Genomic DNA, 20,116 nt, shown 5'->3' with positions numbered 1-20,116 from the left:
AAGTTTCCCATTGTGTCTCTCTAGGCTTGATCTACATGCCTGTAAAGTATGTTTTTGATTGACTATTTTTTTTCTATTTAAAACAGATACCATGTCACAGAATTTCCAGATACTGATTTTCTGCTTCTGTTTTGTTTCTTTTATTTACTTTGTATCCTGTCTTACTGGGACTGCAGTAGCCTGTGTTCATGCATAAACTGGATTTTTACTCCACAGAAGGTCTACTGTCTAAAGAATGTGTAAATCTCATCAGATTAATTGCAGGTAGACTAGGTCAGGATCCTGAAAGGTGAATGCCAAGATCTGTTCAATGCAGTCCATAGCAACCCTCTGATGGTCAGATCAGGAGGGACATTAAGTGTAGAGATTAAAACTTCACTCTCTAAATCCCTTGCCACTCTCCTGTTCTTTGAGAAAACCACAACAGTGCTTTGCGATTTCCATGAATAACCTGTTGTTTTCATGACAATATAGCATTTTTTTTTGTCGGACCTTGACACGAAGTCTTACTGAATTTCTTTAACCAACTTCTTTCCTTGGACTGCCTTTGATTTTAGGATGTCATACTTTTTAAATCTGTAACACTTCCTTCTTCAAATAAAATGTATTCAGCTACGCAAATCTCTCAAGTCTACCAAACACCCAACTTGTATCATCAAGGACACCCTATGGGATCATAGAATCACCAAGGTTGGAAAAGACCTCCAAGATCACATGTCCACCTGTACCTGTACCGCCAGTATTGCCCCTTAAACCAGGTCCCTTAATGCCATATCCAAACATTTCTTGAATGCCTCCAGGAATTATGACTACCACCTCCTTGGGCAGCCCATTCCAGGTGCCTAACTATTCTTTCAGAGAATTTTTTCCTAATAGCCAACCTGAATCTCCCCTGGCACAACTTGAGGCCGTTCCCTCTCATCCTATCACTAGTTACATGGGAAAAGAGGCCAACCTTGGGGGTTGGACTTGATGATCTCTTGAGATCTCTCCCAACCCCTTTGATTCTGTGATTCCGGGTGATTCTGAAATCCCCACAGCTTCACCGTAGTTTCCTTTCAATTAGTTATAGGAAGCAGTAGGATCTTCCTTGAGCCTCCTCTAGACTGAAGAATCCTGGTTTACTCAGGTTCTCCTCATAAGAGTTGTGCTCAGGAGCCTTTACCAGCTTCTTTGCCCTTTCTCTGTACATGTTTCAGGGCCTCAGTGTCTGAGGAGCCCAAAACTGAACACAGTACTCCAGGTGTGGCCTCACCAGAGCTAAGTATCAGGGGGTGATCAATTCCTTGTTTCAGAGGTGTCCTTTACATTTCTGGACCATTCTCCCTTCCATGCTCTAGAAGTTGTGACTCTCCACACTTGCCAGAGTATGTTAGTAAATCTGTGGGTGAGAAACTCACAGACTACCAAGAGAACAAAAAATACAGCAGAAGGTGCACATAAACCCACATGTGAGTACGGAAAAGCAATGGAAATTGAATACAAAATGTTGAATATTTCCTGAATAATACAGTTCATGCAAAATAGAGTGCCTGCACCATCCATAAATATGCCAAACTACAGGCAGAGCTCATTGCAGTGTCTCTGCTTGTCATGGATGTGGCACATTTTCAGTTAAACTTCTTCGATGCCTTATGTGCTATAATCTGAAGCCCTGAAACTACACGGGAAACACGTTTAGAGTAGCGGGCCTTTTCCTAATGTGTGACCAGCATAAACTGCCAAGTACATCATGAAAAAAGAAAAACTTTTTTAAAAGAGCATAATTAATGTAAAGAAGATTAGGGGGGATATTAAGATAAAAAAAACAAGGTGTTGATTTTTGAAAGAAGACATATTCCCATAAGATTTAGTCTATTTTTAAAGCCTGTTGAGTATTTATCCACATAAGAATAATTCCAGTTCATAAATATGGGACTTAAGATATTCGACTTTTCTAGAATCTGTTGAATCAATCGCTTCTTTGTTTCTGTTGAATCCTTCTGCCACAGAGATAAACAAAGAGGGCTGCAGTGGCAGCTGTGGACATGTATGTAGAAGGTTACTGTTTGTTTGTCATTAATCATTTCCTGTATTTGAAATTGCACAACAGCTGAAGGTGCCGGTAAGGCTGCTTCCTTTATTAAGCAATACTTGCAAAGTATGTTGGTTTTTGAAATATATCTCATCTAACTCTCAGGGGAAAAAAAAAAAAAAATATATATATATATATATGATGAGAAGATACTATACTATTTATTGCAAATTTTCTTATGATATTCATCTTTTTAACATCTTTTTCCAATCTCATTTAGCTGTAGGACTCTTTCTTTCTTGTGTTTTTAGTCTCTGTTGTTTGTGTTTTTTAACCTGCTGTGGATTCAGCTGAAACTTGTCCACGCTTACAAGGCAGGTTAAACAGTACCCAGTAGTGTCAATAAAGCAAGGAGCAATGCCATTGCAGGAAGCATGGGGAGTGCCCTGCATAGCATTTTCCGTGCTTCCAAGCAGTATCCTCTCGACCTTCTCTTTGACTATGAGACAGCCACTTTTATCCATGTGCTGAGCATTCTACCAGAATGGTCACGTCTTTAGTAAGCAAGATGTGTACACAGGAATGGCTGAAGATTGACTTCAAAGCCTGTTGTGCTTTACCAGCTTTCAGGGTTCCTTTATATTTGAAAAAGCTGAAGAAATGATTGTTTTCTGCATGTGAGAGATTTTAAGGAAAAATAAGTACTTACAAGTTTACTGGATGCTTTGCTGAGCGAGATAGCTTGGAGGTGTAAGGAAAAAAGAAAGGTGTTTTTTGAGTTATCCCAGCCCAGGCTTTGCTGTATTAGTTGTATAAATATAAGGCTGATTTTTTAAAAAGGGAATACGCCCTATAGGGGTGGATAGTGATAGGACAAGGGGGAATGGTTTTAAACTAAGATAGGAGGTTTAGGTTGGATATTAGGTGGAGGTTTCTCAGCTAACGAGTAGTGAAGTACTGGAACAGGTTTCCCAAGGAGGTTGTGGATGCCCCATCCCTGGAGGCATTCAAGGCCAGGCTGGATGTGGTTCTGGGCAGCCTGGCCTGGAGGCTGGCAACCCTGCACATAGCAGAGGGGTTGAAACTGGATGATCTTTGAGGTCTTTTTCAACCCAGGACATTCTATGATACAGAAAAAGTGTAATATTGGAAACAGTTACCATAGGTACCAAAAGGAGGCTTGAATGTGCAAAGCAGGCCTCTGTCATAGAATATTTGGAAAATAAATAATTTTGTTTTTAGAATGCCAATATATATTTTTTTTCTCCCAAATGGAGTTATATAATGAGCAATTGAAAGTCTTTTGCAGCTCTTCAGATCAGAAGATAAGAACCTTCCTTAGGCAGGTTCCGCAGACGCACATTCATCTGCGCTTCCCTGAAAAAGCACTCTCATGTGAGCTACATAAACTGTAAACTTCATGCAAGTAATGCACACATCTTCACATCTCATAGCAGCTTATCCAGGTTCTGAATACTTTGTTTAAGTCCAGGAGAGTACAAGAGCAGTGATGCCAAGCCAGCTCCTGCTACCCTGTCTGTGCAAGGGCCCAACCTGGGTGTGTTATGCAGGGTGGGGAAGGTGGAATGTGAAGGCAGGGTAAAAAGTTGAGGTCCTTCCCTTTTACATTCACAAGCAGTGTGAAGGGTCAGAACACTTCATTTTCAAAAGCATGAAATAGATTTTTTGCATCCATGACTTTGTCTAGTTTACTTTTAAAGCTGTGTAATTTTTTTTTTCTTGCACACTCAGTCAAAATTATTACTTTACTTCCTTTTTTACTGCCCTGAGGTCCTGCTTCAGTACCTAATCTTGTTTAACTTCAGAGAAAATTAAGAGAGAGAACAGTGTCAACATTCCTATCACAGGATCAGACATCTCAGATCCAGCTAATGCTCTCTGACTATGCTTCAGAAGCTGGAGATCAACTTCTTCAGCAACTGAAACCTGGCAGATTTAAAGTAGGTTTATAACATTACTTAGTTACAGAGAAATCATTAAAGTTCTGTATTGTAATTATGAATTATTTCATGTACCAGCAAATCTCTGACAGGACGTGACTGCGGTATCCCTCTTTAGTCACCTTCATTCTCACTCATTCTGTCTGTTGTCCTTTTTTCTAGTCAGTCATCTGATTTTGTAAGTGAGGACTGTTCTTTATTTTCAGGATCTTGTCAGCCTCTCAGTCTGACTCTTACAGATGGGATGGATATAAATTTCCCCTTCAGGCAGACCAATTAGTTTCTGTAATTTACTAGGAAGTATCCTGATGACAGCTCACTGTTATGCACAAACGTTAAAAAGCGAAAATACCATTTCTCTCATCAGCGTTTTTTGGGGTTTTTTTATGGTATTGGATTTTAAATAGTAGTAATAAAAGGCTAATATAGATCAGTATACGTGAAGTAAGTATAACTGACCATATGAGCAGTATTTGAAAGATAAGGCTCTTTCTTCTCTACTGTGTTGAAGTTGATTTTTCTGATGAGCAAAGAACTGTCATGAAGAGTTTCAAGTTTGCCTCCTCAGATAATTTGTTTGCAGAAGTAAACACTCAGATTTATTCAGCACAGTTTCATTCTTCATAAGAAAGAGTTTGAAAGTGCTGTTAAAGCTAATCCGTGCTGTCTAGCTGATAGAAAACTATCCGTGATTTTATTCTGGAAATCTTTTGAAGACTGAAGTTTCTGGCTGAAGAGTTTAACTCGGACATTGCTTAGGGGGATCCGAGCCATGAAATCACCTAACTTGGTTTGTTCTGCAGAAGAGTCAAGGAAGAAAGAACCTTCATACAAGGATTAATTTCAGTACCATTTACTTCTCAGTGCCCATTTTATGTTTAGATGCCATTTATAAATATCTTATTATCATTTGTTAAATTTTGTGACAATTTATACGATGTCTGATGACTGTAATTCATGCATTAAACATGCACACGTATTTTAACAATATTTGCATCTTATAATATGCTTTGAAACGACTTGTCATAGAGTCATCGGTTAAACATTTATTTTGCAAATGCATTTTGTAATATGCTGTGGTAATAAACTATAAAAGGTTGTCCCACCTTGTAATATTTTCAGATGGATGAATAATGCATAACAAATTCTACCTTCGTTTAAAATATGACCTCCATCTGATGAAATCTGATACATTGTCTGGATTTATGGTGATCACCGAGTTGTGTGAGATGTCATTATCCTGATTTTTGATTAATTTCAGTAGTTGATAAATTTCAATTAATCTGTGAATGTTTACAAAATAATATAGTTTCTTTTTTAAAAACTGTATCTTATTTTTGTCCAAGTAATTAATGTCAAATACTGCACTGATCCCCATCCTTCTGTGAAGTAATTTTCAAGTCATTTCTGGAAATACATTTCAATTCTGAAATTGATTAGCAAAATGGTGATTGTTACCTTTGCTGGCTGGTGAAGTTTGTCATGTGTATCCCTAACAAGGCCAGTCTTACTGTCACATCTAATCTCATAATCTGCCTATGTCTGAAGGGTATATAATATTTGAAAACTATGTACTGAACTATAACATGATATAAAGCATGAATTTAATATTTGCTACTTATGGAGCAATATTCAAAACATGAATTCATTTATATAGCTATGGCCATAAGAGTCCGACTGGTGACTATCTGAATTCCCGAAGCATCAGATTTTTTCGGTAGGATTTTTTAATATGCATGTTAGTACCTAACATTCCTTGGCTGTTTCCTCCACCTAAATTGGTTTGTGTTCACGTGTGTAGACTGTAAAATTTTCTTTCATTTTATTGCAGAGAAGGTTTTTCTTCAAAACTGAAGGGAAGGGAATTTGAGGGTTGTTTCTTCAGGTACGGTACAGGGTATTGGGCTGCAAGGTGTGTTTGTCCTGTGATAGAATGAAATGATTGAGGTTTTCAAAAGCACTCTTCATTCATACTTGAATAAAATCTAAGTTGAATGCTGTTCTTCTTTTGCTGTTCATCTGGAGGGCACCGCACCTATCTGGTGCAGGCTGAATTTATGAAGTCAGTACAGAGTAGCCTGTTTTTACATCTGTTTAACATAAATACAAGTGACTGCATAGGACACATGCCAGTGGGAAGTTTGTTAATTGCTGTATTGGAAGGGGAATTTATTTCACCAAACATTGGATGGCTACACCTTGTCCCAGCCATTCACTGTAACAGTTCAGGCTTGAGAGCCGCGTCACCATTCATAAACAAAACACTTCTGGTCAACACACTGTTGTCAGTGCATAGTCAACACACTTTTAGGACATAGATTTGGATATCTAATTAGGATTTAATAAAATGGGCCACAGGAATTCCTATTTTTATCCTTTGATTATGTAGTTAAACTCAAATTTGTTGTCTTTAACATAGGCTTTCTGCGTTGGTCATAGCAATGTCCACCATCTTAATTTTTTCTTTTTAATTTTCCTTCCTGATAAATTACTGCTTATGAAACAAGCTGAGCACGCTGTCAATAGAGCTTTTCCTTTTTCCACACTGAGCATGTCAGACTACATTCTGTGTCATCTAGTGTACAGTGTTTAGATTGAATAAATTGTTAGACCAGTCATGGTGAGAATAATAAATTCAATTTGTTAATTTTTTTTAGTGCTTTTCATCTGGGGAAGGAGAGCAACTAATTCCAGTTGGAATATGGTGATGTGGCATCTATCCTATCCCATCCAGACTGGAAAATGGTCACTCAGTTTGAGCTTATGTGCATTCAGACTAGTTCTCAGATCTTTGTACTGAAACTGAATTGGTAAAGGTGATTTATTTAGTATTCCATTACAGATACTTTTCCTATTCTCCCGAGTTAGTCTCATAGTTTAAACAACATTTGCTATATTTTTCTACTAAAAGAAAGTAAAATGAAACATTCTGATTTATTTATTTGTTTATTTGGCAGGAAAATTTTGCCTATTTTTTCATCGGTAACTGATTTGTTTTTTTTAGAATCACGTGATCTTCTTTGTTGATCTTTTAAATGACATGTTTGACTGCCTTTTTTGGTAGGATTCTGATGGATTCCTGAGTTACTAAAAAATAAACAAAGTCTATAGCATGGAACGTTTCACTGGATTTCTTAATGTTTCACACAGTTTTAGCATGAGAAAGTGTTACAGTATCCTGATAGTTTCTTAGTTTTTATCTACTGTATTTTCACCTGTTATCAATCTCATTACGATTGCACAAGAAATCAAGTAAATATCCATGCAATGTGATGCCAGTTTCATTTCTTAACCTTGCACAGAGATTCCACCCTTCACTGTACTTTTGCTGTCTCTGAATTCCCTCATCTGTATACACTCAGTGCTTTTGTTGTTATTTGTCTAACTCAGAATTTCTGTAGTTTGGATTTCATTGCATTCCTTCTCCTCTTGGAATTCTTTTTCTTATTATCAGATAATATTTGCCTGTGGTCTAAAAATCTCTTTGCGCATTGGTTGTGTTTGCTTATGCATGCATATGTACAGAGGCACTCTTTTCGCTGGAAGCCACAGGGAAAGGACAAAGGGCAACAAGTATCATTGCACTGGGAAAGGTTTTTGTCTTCATATAAAAAATAAACTTCTTAAGTATAAACAGTCATTGCTGGGAACAGCCTCCCCAGGGATCTGGTAGGAACCCCATCACTGGAGAGTTTCAAGATGCAATTGGACAGGGTGCTAGATAATCTCATCTAGGCTCCCTTTTCCCATGAAAGGTTGGACCTGATGATCTTTTGAGGTCCCTTCCAATCTGGGCTGTTCATTGACTCTGTGATTCTAAGTACATATTTACATTAGCAGATGTCATATGCAATACAAGTAGAGATAATAAACTGCAGTGCTGTTTGTAAATGCACTTTTCTCAGTCTGTTTCTGTCTGTTGTTCTGAACTCTCCTCTTAATGCTAATTTCCTAGGGTAATATTTTCTGTTTTCTCCTATTTTTTTTTTTAGTTCTTGCATGTGTGTTCCTTTCCCAAAAGCACAGTGAATTGTGAGCCAGAGAGGGGAAAATTCAGTCCAAAATTAGTGATGAATTCAGCATCATATTGATGCCAGCAGTAGGATCTTTATATCTCAGGTTAAGAGAAGATTCCACCTGCCTTGTAGATCACACACTTGATTTGAGCCCTTGGAAACTAAGATGAAAAGGATTTTCAAGCTACAGTAGTAAGATACATTCAGAAATAATTTTGAATTTATTCTAGTATTTGTAAGCCTATTCTATCCAAGTTATCAGACTCCCCGGACTTAAGTTTGAATTGAAAATAAATAAATATATAAATAAATAATAAAGGGAAAAAAAAGATCTGTGATAAATTTTACCACATTTTAAAGATTTTAAACTAGCTTTTATTTTATATACATTTGCTACATACATGATGATGTGATGTTGTATAAGGGCTTTATTCTAGTTTTCTTTGGGAGAGTCTGCATAAATCACATATGGTTTCCCCCATCTGTGAATGATGTGGCAACTCCAAACTCATGCCAATGAAAGCATCATACTATATCATATAATGTGCTGTATATAACATACATAAACACTTTTAATGAGGTAGATGATACTCGTAAACTGAAAGTCGCTTCTCTCCAGGACTGAAAAATGACTAAAAAATAGAGGTCACTTTTCAAGCCTCGGGAAAAACAGATCAAGACATTAAAACTCCAATCAGTACCTATAACCCTAATATGTATTTTAATGTGCTGCAGCTTCAGTTACCCTCAGCTGAAGCTTCTCTATTTCAGCTTACAGGGTCTTGTGACCTCAGCCCATAGCAGAGTTTCAACACTAATAGCGACAGACATCTTGGATAAATGTAAGTGAATTTTTTCCTCATTTCTATAGTTTCTGTCCCTCACATTCACTTTTGGAACTTGGTTGTACACTCAGGGTACAGACAGCATTCCTGATAACACTTCTGCTTTGTGTCAAGCAGAAGAATGGTCTCAAAGTAGCAGTGAAACCATCAAGTAGTACTTCTTGGTATTCAAATATCGTAGGTTCAGAATCAACATGTGCATGGAAATACCAGTGAGGTGGCCATGCAAACTTTCTTTTAGCTGTTACAGCTTGCAATAGTTTTCATGATCAAACATGATAATCTGCAAAGAAAGAAGTACTACAAAGTCTTTGGTCTTATATTTTGGCCAATGCTAAAGGTGAAATATTGGAGAATTCAGAAAATATATTTCCAGTGAAAGGTTTATCTTCTTCAATCAGCTTTACCATTTCAGTTCTGCTTCAAGTCAGATCACAGTAATCCATTCCCTAAATTTGTCTATTCTATAAGTCTGCTGTTTAAGCTAGGAAAGTATGTGCATCACACATAATATCTGGGTAACAACTTTCAGAACTATGAGATAAAGGATGGGCATCTCTGCATTGTGGATTTCAGAGGAATAAGAAATACAGCAGTTACTTGTTGAAAACAGTGGGTTTTTTTTTAGCAGCTGTTATGTTGCTGAAATTGTGACTGTTCTATGATCCTAATTGAAACAGAAGAAAATGAAAATGGGGTTAATTGTGTGATGTATGCTGATAGCCTTAGGAAGCTGGCATTTTGTAGTAACCTAGAAGTGATATCTGAATGTAGGTCTTGTTTGGCATTTATTCCTGAATTGACCTTTGCCTGAATTCACCGTTTGAGAATAATGTGGCTTCCCCAACCTGTCACCCTTCTGTCTTCTATTTGTTCATAAACATAACTATGCGTGACACACTCTTTAAAGTCTTATGTTTCCCTTTACATAGATAGGTTGTGGTTGCCTGGTAGCGCCGCAGTTAAAATTGTATCTTTATATGGACTCAGGTGGTTGTTCAAATGGAAGCTGCACTCCTAATGTGGTTTCATAGGGTGTGTCTATAATGAACTACGTGAAAAGAAAGCAACACGTGTGCAGTAGATAAAGTTAGCAGAAGTGAAGCTGCCTCTATCCATCCCTCTTACAAAATGTCATCTGGGGATATGTAAGGGGCAGTCTTGTTTTACCTGCAAAACCAGGGCCAGCTCCAAAATTATCACAACTCAGATCTCCTTGCAACTGTGCATTTGTTTTAATATTTTCATAATGAATGTGGCGCCAAATCATCTACAGCGGGATGCAGCAGGTCTGAAGTGAAACGTGTATAGAAAGCAGTTTGTGAATATCACAAATTTCAATATGTCTCAAACTTCAATTTGCAGAGTAGGTGGGATGGTGGTCACTGTGTAAGCTGTACCCAGAAAGCAAGTTGTAAAATGAATTGCATGTTCAGGACGTACTCTTTTTTACTATAACTATCTTATGTAGGAAATGTTTGCTTGGCTCTTAGTTACTAAGAAACAGCAAGAATGTACTGGGCCATGAAGAATAATTCCTTAGATTTCTCTGAGTACACAGGTTTGGTTGAAAAGCCGAGCAAACCTTGAGAAATGATGTCCTCAGTGATAAAAGTTTTGTAATGTTTACCATAAATGTTTGATTAATTTCAAAGGAAGTTTCTCCTAAACTCATCATGTCCTAAACTCATCATGTCATCAGTGTGCCCCGGTGGCGCAGTAGTGTGCCCCGGTGGCGCAGTGGTTAAGGACGCTGCCTTGCAACACTGGGGCCCGGAGTTCGAATCCCCCCTGTGGCGCAAGTGGTAGAAGTGCTGCTCTGCTACACAGAGGCTCGAATCCCGGGGGCTGGACTCGATGATCTCTAAGGTCCCTTCCAACCCGCACGAGACTATGAAACTATGAAACTATGAAACTATGTCTGAGTCAATGAGAGATCATTAAAACCACAGACAATAGGAAAAATTTATACATTTTAGAAGTGTGAGAGAATACAATGAAAGATGAATTTATGAGGGATTTTGTAAAATAAGCACTATAGTGGTGTCATTAAAAAACAAGTATTATCTATATTCATGTCAAATATTAGTTATGCTGATGTAGCCATGTATGCTAACATAAAATCATTACTGCTACAAGCTCAGTCCTGTATTTTGTTATCTATTTGACACTGTAGTTTATGTGACATCTCCGTCCCATTAAGTGATGTGATCCTTCTGTAGGAGAGTGATCCTCTGCTTTGATAACTGTCTCCGTCTTGTAACAACATCAAGCTTATTGAAATAATAGAATGATAATGTGATTCTATATGTCTTGTTAAAACAATATTCCCATGATAATGGACAGCTAAAATGCATTTTATTTCCTGTTTTTATTATTTATTTAGCTCTTCCAATTATTTTTGAGCTATGCAGAAAGACCCAAACTTTCTTTCTTTTTGCTGTAACATATAGCATTTTTAGCATTTTTCTGAGTGTAACAGCAAGGCTTCAGTATCTCATTATTTCGCACTTCAGTGTTTTAAACAAAGACTGTGAAATACAGCAGAAAACAGTGTAAACATATGTCAAAGACAGTGTAGTGGAGCATGCTTAGAGGTTGTATGATATGAAAAGCTTGCTGTTAAATGTTTCAAGATACTCAAAAAGCAGCTGCTCAGAAATCCAGCCTGCTAATCCATTTTGCCAAACAGGTTACTTACTTTGTATGTGAAACAAATTTCAGACTTATAGGAATTTCCAGGCAGTTGTGTTTCCAAATGTCTGGTTAGTGCAAGAAAGAGGCATTTGTGCTCCATAGTAAAAAGTGTGAACTATCTCTGGAGGTTTTGTAGTGAAACTGAAGTAAGAAGGGTACCAAGTGCTGTTTTTTTGTAATTGTCTTTGCATACCGTGTATAGAAGGCGGAGAAATGTTAGACATTTAATAGGGAACTGAAGCGCATCCCTGCAGTATACCCTGCTGCAAATGTAAATTTTTATAGCCTGAATTCTTATTCTTTTTAGCGTTCTTGCTCTGTGAAGTCCGCCTGGTCAGTATAAGATGGGAGTTAGGGAGGTGATAGTTTTGTGAAAGGCCTGTGCGCCCGGAGCTCTCTCTGAGTTCATTTCCAAAAACCACGCGTCGTGTCATCTTAATCATTCATTTCTCTCTACCTTTTCCATCTTAAACTGGAAGACATGCTTGTATTTCCTTCAAAACTGATTTGCTATAGCAAGTACTACAGGATGTCTTAAATGAAATCAAAGTTAGTGAGAATATGGCTTTAGCCTCTTTAATGGGTTTGCCATTCAGATAGAGGGATGTGTATATGCACATCTAACTCCTAACTCCTTCAGCAGTTCTATAAACACAAGTGTTCCAACAGAATGGCTCCTTCTCTAATTACCCGTATGACCTAAATGCATTTCCCTTCCTTCTTTAGGTAAATTCTGCTTTAATTTCCTTATGTTTGTTACCACTGTTTAATATTTGTACAGCCTTCATTGGGTTTATAGAGAAAATAAAGATACCCTTAATTAACAGATTAGGTAATTGTCCTCAACTCTTGTTTTTAATCTCTGAATTGGCCATTCAGATCTCTTATTTTCTTCTCTTGAAAGTTCCTTCTAGCCCATGTGAGATGCAACGTGATGTGAATGCACGTAGCGTTTCTCAAATGAAATAACCAGGATTTTCTTTAGAAGCTTTGTAAAATGATATTTTTACCTCTGTAGGGTTTGCCACAGTAAAGAACTATTCCACAATAATGTAACAAAATAAAATAAAATAAAATAAAATAAAATAAAATAAAATAAAATAAAATAAAATAAAATAAAAAATAATAAAAAAAAAAACCTGAAATATTTTAGCAGCATCAGTACAGTTGGTCAGATAAATACTGGAGCTTTATTAACATTTACTGTCCTATTAATTATTACTTCTCACTGCTGAAACAGTCTGGAATTTGTTCCTTTAATTTTATATCAAAAAAAGATCTTGACAAAGATGAAACATTTTGACGTTTTTCATCACATTTTTAATACCGATCTGTTGAATGTGGATAGTGTGAATATGAGATTAATCTCAAAACAAAACTCTGATTTTGAAATTTCCTCACTAGAGCTGTGGAAGCTCCGGTAAACTGTAAACAGCAATGCTTTTCTTTTTTTTCTTAGAATGAGTATCATGAGCACTGTATACATGCAAACTATAATACTGTCTGTACTCAAAGATACATTAATGTAGAAGATTGTGTACTTGAAGAAGTACTTCCAGGCTTTCTTCTTCCAGACCTTCATTTACTGGCAATTCTATGGCAACTAGTTGTTGTTACTGTTGCTCTTGGTAGCAAAGCTGATGGGATTTTCAGCTCTGTGCTGTTTTCAGAGTTGGATCGGATCTTCAGATCTTTAGGTAGAAATAGATAATTTCTTATGGTTGTGAGATAGTTGTAGTCAGGCATAAAAATAAAGGATGAAGCTTTATTTAATGTTTAACCAGAATTTAATAGCAGAGTAGATTTGAAAATTGTCTTTACTATCACAGAGTGTTCATTTTGACAGTAAATTGCATCATTTTTTGTCATCATTAATCATATCTTTGCTATACACATAGAGATTTTCATACTAGTAAGGACGTGTCTACAAACAGTAATTGTCTTTAATTGATGCAAAGGAAATCAGATGCAAGTAACTTCTGGAAAGTAAGCAAAGCAGAGCATTGGAATAGCTGGAGGTGTTGTGGAATCTCCCTTGCTTGAAGTTTGCAAAGCCGTTTTGGGCAAACATCTGTCACAAATGAAACAATTTATTCTGCTTTTGAAGACAGATTGAGTTTGCTCTCTTGCCAAGGTATTCTCTGTCGTTTTGTTCTGCAGTTAGCATAACATTGCTTTTGAGAAGGAGTATTTTTATTTTACCTTATTTCTTTTAATGAAATGAAATTCAAATTAAATAGCTAATCTGTGGTTACAGTAATTATTCCTATATGTATGTTTAGTGTACATACATTTGTTTAGTTTATTTTTATGAGTAATTTAAAATGAAGAAGCTGCGTCTTTTACTCATGGAATAAAAATCTGAATTTTATTCAGACAATAGTAGTTTCTTTGGAAATTCCCAATTTACATAAAAAAATGAGAGGCAAATAGGAGTTTGTGCAGAATATACTTATTCACATAGGTCTGTGCACTTGCTAGTCCAGTGACTGTGGTGCCATTAGTTACCCAAAGTGGAGCAATTAACAGAAAAGACAGAACCCTTTGGACCTGCTGGACTCTAGAATGCAGGTCACCACTGTGGTTTTGGCGCTTGTCCATGTTCTCAGTTATGACTGGAAGGGAACATAGAATTGCTTTTTTTTGTTCATTTTTGTTTGTTTTTTGTTTTTCCAATATGCATTTTTTTATGGTGCTCACTACTTTAAATTCAGTGTGTGTTCTGTATGGGACTCAGCCTGAAGTTTGTGACTTCTATTAATGAACGGGCTTGGAGGCCCAAAACAATGTTGTCTCATGGTGAGCTTGTTAGAGCTACTCATTTCTTAGCAAATGTGGCATCATAAGAACTTCAAAAATGTGCGTACTGTTTGGTAGCCATGTGGGTGCTGCGTATGTTTACCTATCAGCCTTCAATATGTAGTAAATCACAGTTTTCATCTTCTTGTGAAAGGAAAAATAATGCTTTTATTTAATAAGTATGTAGCTGCATGCTTAACTAATAGTACTTTATTGAAGTAATAGCTAAAATATTTTAAGGTAAGTTAATGAGGATATGGTCAAACATCGCAATAATAAAACTATTATACAAAACTGGAGAAAATGTGTTCCTAGATGCTACACAGAAATTGTGGTTCATCTTTAGAATGAGGTTGCTAAAATGAAAGTACTCTGCCGATTTTAAAGATCCATGTTTAAAATGACTAATTTTATGGCATGTATTTTCTGTTTATGTGCCTATCCGTTTTAAACAGCCTTTTATATGCAAATGTGTGATGACAGTTCTATACTCTGTGTCATTTCTCCACTAGAGTTTTTCATGCTATTGGAGTAATCCCTGAACAGATATTTATAGAGTTTTTACTGTTATTTTGACAAATCAGGCATTGTTATTAAAATGATAAAAGAAAGTAATTTTAATACTTTCTGCACTGGAAGTTCTAAACTTCTCAAAAAAAATACATGTTTCTCAACTCTACTTTAGTAAACCTTTGACTGAAATTGAGTCTTTTCCCTTTTGTGTGTGTGTGTGTGTGTGTGTGTGTGTGTGTGTGTAGAAAATTTGTACTTGGAACTTGTTTCTAAAGGAGCGTATAACTAATTTTCCATCATTACGCTCCTACACTCATTTCACTGTGTGTGCCTGTCTGAGGTGTGTGTTCCAATGAGGTAATTTCTGAATATCACATGCTCTACCAGTACTAAATTTGGCTCCCATTGGAGATGGATAGATTGCTTTGCTTTTTCAGTACGATGGGACACAGGCTTATTATCTGTGGTTTTAGTAGTTTGCAGACACTGATGCCTTTCCCCAGATATGTGCTCGCAGAATGAAGAGCTGAGAGGATTTCAGCTTCAGATCTAAGTGATGGCTGAAGAGAGCGCTCTGTGGTTTCGAAAGGCAGCTGTAAATTTGCCTTATCTCTTAAGTAATGCTTCTTAATTTGGTTACAAATGTAGGCATTAATTTAAGCTAAAAACAGAGATTAAGGAGACTGAATATGTTGTTTCCATAGTCTTGAACAAAAAAAGTCATTGGCAGGTGACATAGAAAGACAGTGAAAGGACAGAGACACTCACCTGTGTCTAATGAAGGAGGTGACATTTCAGTAAATGGAAAATGTTTAAATATATTCTGTAAGTTGGCAGTCTCCCAAGACTGCTGATGGAACTCTGTTTGGGGAAAGGAGCAGTTATAAAAGAAAGCTTCTTTGTACTGCTTTGAGCAGTCTGGATCAGGGAGTGGTCCCAAGTCTGATGGGAATGACCAGGCTGGCAGAAATGTCCTGCTGCTGGAACCATCGGTGTTTGCTTCTTTTAGACCTGATCTTGGCATTTATTTCCTCCAGTTTATTTGCAGTCTCCTTATACGTTTAGGATGTCACTAAGCTTGGCAAACAATTCCTGGTACACAGAACAGGGAACCGAGAAGTCAGTTATCTCCTTTTACTGCTGCTCTCACCGAGGACCCCTGTGACCTTCCAAATGGGCTACTAAACAGTCCAGATTCATCCTACCTAACCTAAAGGCATTCAACTTTGATACGCCTGATCCAAGCAGAGTCTCACCTTTGTGTGTAATAGAAAAGAGAGATAGATATGGACAGTGCTGATTTGACATGAACGGGATCAGTCCCCAGCTTCTCATATTGACTTCTGCTGCCTGGAGGAAGTGCCCAGGGCAAGTAGACATGTCAGTCAGATGCTTAAAACTGTTCAGCATAAAACTGGCATTAGAGTCAACTTGCTCATGATAAGATACTATGGAATTATTAAAATGATTATTCCAATAAGGTTTTTGTCGGGCTCAGATACCTTACAGATTGCTCCCTGATGTGATGCTTTTGTACATTCATCTGAAACATCAGCTGTGTGAGATAGCATGGGGCAAAGAGTGAGCTCATAGTTTAGTTGGTGTTTCCCAATGGATCTCATTTTGCCTTCTCCGTTCTTCTGATGTTCATAAGTAGTTTATAAACTGACACAACGTTTCCTTATTATAGTTAACCAAAAAAATTGAGTTACTGTTTTGTAATTCTGTACTGTTTACTTAAGAATTAGGCTAAAAATTACTGATGTTAATAATACCCATGGTATCTCTTACCAGAGTGCCACATGATGCCGTAAAATACAGAGGCAGAAAATTCATTATGTACACCAGGACAGGCCTGACTGCAGTTCTCAAACACTGAATTTGTCATGCAGATAACATACTTGTTTGTATGTATGATGGATGGCAAAACAGTGTCAGGCATGCAAAAAACAGTTGTATTCTGTATGCAAGCTTGGCTGTATTTCTCATAGAACAGATTCCTCACATTCGTATGATGCATCATGAGAACATGAAATACCTCAGTGGGCTCTAGGTGGCCATAGCATTCAAATGAAGGAGAACGTAGGTGCACATACACTGGTAAATGCCTATGCAAAGCAAGTATTTTTGCAGGAAATGAATGAGAAAGTGAGAAAGTGAACAGGAGATGGTCATGTGCATTATACCTGATATGTATTCAGACTTCAGATGGGAGGTTCTGTCAAATTTTGTGAATTTTCAGCTGAAGGAAGTAATGCTAGGGTTGCTTCAGGATACAGTGGTACAGTAGATCATGTGAGACCTCTCAAGGAGCCTTGTGGGGTGCCATACCCCTCAGCTGGAGTTAAGGTTGTAAAAAGTCTGTTACATTTTAGAGCATAATGATAACTCAGAAAAAAATAGCTTTACAGTAGTCGCTTATCAGTGTGTTACCACTACAGATGACACTGCTGTGGCACTAATCATGTTTAGGGCATTTTTTCAGATCGGCATTTGTTTGTGGTTGTTTCTGGTGAAGGTTCTTCTATTATGTTGAAACACACTGTGGCCTTGACATTATTAAAAGTATCAGCAGGATACGGGCTGTTCTGTCTGCTGTTTAGCAAATAAAAAATAAGAATTATCTTAGCCGTCTATTTGACAGTCATTGCTCATATTCACTTGGGAAAATGCTTTCCGTGGCTTCATACTCTTCTGTACATCTTTTGAGATAATTTTTATAAAATGCATCCACACAAGAGTTCCAAAGGTCAGAAATGAGCTGGTGTCTGCCAAGGAGGAAGAGGGAGAATGTGGAACTGAAATCTCTGATGTCCCACTCAGGGTGGCATTGATACCTAAGTCATAGTGATCCAGGTCTCTTATCTTTCTACGTGAAACTGTCCTTGAGTGGGTTCTTATGTCTGATACACAGTAGTTACAAGGAAGAGAGTTCTGTAGCCCATGTATTGGCTGCATTTCATTGCCTGGGGTGAGTGATGTCAGCTGGAGATAAAAATTGTCATCTGTCACTTGGTCATATACAGAGTTATTTTGCTTCTGGTGACAGTCATCTGGTTGCTTGGTGATAAAGCGAAGAATGACTGTAAAGGCTAGTAAAGATATGTTTTTGAATATTTCATTAAAATAATTATTTTTATTTTCTTAATATCTAATTGATCCCATGGTAAGCTAGGGAAAATATAAGCAAGTTAATGTCCAAATCAGGCATATAACTGTGCAGGCAGACTACATGGGCATAAAGAACAGCTGGAGAAAGCCCTGTCTCCTCTGTCCTGTCTTCGCCTTCCTCAGAAAAACTGAGCAATGCGCAAGTGAAATTTGCTCAGTATCCTTTCTACATCCTGAAGGCCAGGGAAATTGAAGGTGCTCCTTGGCGCTCCTGCACCATACAGGGCTGCCAGAAACAACAGCTAGCATTTTTAAAAGGGTATTTTCACTCTTGAGCATTTTTATATCAATTTCTGCTGAGGTTGTTGACTTCAGTGGTCTCTTACTGCATACTTGTAGTTATAAATGCTTAAATGGGGCTCTGGATTGGGTATTGGAAAATCATACCACGTGGGTGCTGGTTATGTATATTCAAATAGTCACTATATTTTTCATAATTACACATTAGGCCTTGATTTATTGCCCCATTTTTGGCACCTAGTAGGTACTGTTCCTTTTGGTCACCTGAGGTCTGCTAGTTAGCTAGTGAAAAGAGGGGATCGCATTAAAAGCTGGGATTTTAAATATTCAAAATTGTGTTGGGCTGAATTTTGTCACTTTGAGTCTTTACTGCTTAATGACTATCTTCAGGTAGGTGGAGCTGTCTCTATTTTCCATCTGTAGGAAGAATTGTTTGACAGTCCTCTGCTTTAAGCTGGAAGAGCAACAGACAAGTTGTTTTGCAGAGCTTTGAAACAGGTTTCTATTGGCTAGTCTTTACTTTCCCTTAAAACACAAGTCCTTAGAAGAGATCAGTGCAATAATCCACTTCTCAGAGACCCTTTTAGTCTATTGCATGTTTTACAGGATAACAAAAATGCAAATGCAGAAAATGTTCATGCGCTGTAATTGAGGTAACTTGGTGTAGGGTTTGATTTGGGAATGTGGAGGAGTATTTAAACTGGCTTGGGTGAATTGTATTAGAAATGTAGAATATCAAATTAAATCACTTTCAGATAGTATGTGCTATCTGAAAACGCAACATTAGAACCCTAAGTCAGCCCAAATCAGTATTTCTGAAAATTTCTAAGGCTGTCTCAGATCTCTCAACAGTATAAATTATTCCATAATTTAACGCAATATGGTGATTTACTGAAACATTTGTATAAGATTTTTAAAAAGCATTTTAACTATAGTATATATTTACTGAGAATGGGCCACTTTCACTCTGATAATAATTTTACTGGTTCTGAATGGCTGAACACGTGAAGTTCTCTGCATCTTCGCTTCTGTGGGATTCAGCAGCACACCAATGCTTTGTTCTGTGTCAGAAAGTAGATGAAGTACTGCCATCACCTAATGTCACATGCCTAAATTTAGAAGTTCCTTGCATGACTCATGGGGAGGAAGCTCTCACACAAAACAATTCAAAATTCAGAGCAGAGCTCAATTTATTCCATTTGAGTTGCCGTCTAAAGAAGCTTTTCTCTTAACTATATAAATAGTGGATAGATATCTAAATTGAACTGTTAAAGCTACAAGCTGCAATGTACCTGGCGGCAGACAGTCAGCATACATGCTAGCATCTTCCTTACACTGCAGATAGATCCAGTTCACCATTTGGCAGATAGTGCAGTACTTTCAGAACAGCAGTTTAGTCTGTAAGCCACACAGTCCTTGAGCTTTCTGTAAGTCTTGTAGTTCATTATGATGGTAATTTTTTATGAGGACTATAGCTCATTAGAATCTTGACTGAAACTAGGAATTATTATTGGCCATCAAATAGTTTCAGCTGGCAGTAATTCCTGTATGTCATTGATCTGGGGCAAATTTGTACCGATGACCTAGAGCTTCATATCCCATTACTCACATCTTGAATCCTTAAAGCTTTAGATGTTTGCTCTTGAAACAGTTTAAAAATGGGGAATATGTTTGAGTTTCTGATTTATTTTATTTCTTGTTCCAGTAGTATTTAAAGTTCATGTATCGATGAGGAGCCTTAGTACAAGCTGTGGTGTATGTGAGTTAGACATAACCTTTTATATGCCTGATTTTTATATGAGCTGGATTGTCAGAGGGGAGAAAGGACACTGGAATATTTCGAGCTATGAAATGCAACAC

General features: G+C 37.3%; 1 protein-coding gene across 1 annotated transcript in view; it reads left to right on the top strand.

Moving 5' to 3' along the window:
- FOXP2 (forkhead box P2) overlaps nucleotides 1–20,116 on the top strand; it is a 329,056-nt gene that overhangs the window by 240,339 nt on the left and 68,601 nt on the right.

Source organism: Coturnix japonica, chromosome 1 (assembly GCF_001577835.2).
Source record: "Coturnix japonica isolate 7356 chromosome 1, Coturnix japonica 2.1, whole genome shotgun sequence".
Lineage (NCBI taxonomy): Eukaryota > Metazoa > Chordata > Aves > Galliformes > Phasianidae > Coturnix > Coturnix japonica.
Note: the sequence above shows the minus strand (reverse complement) of the source record. Positions and strands in the feature narration are given on the sequence as shown.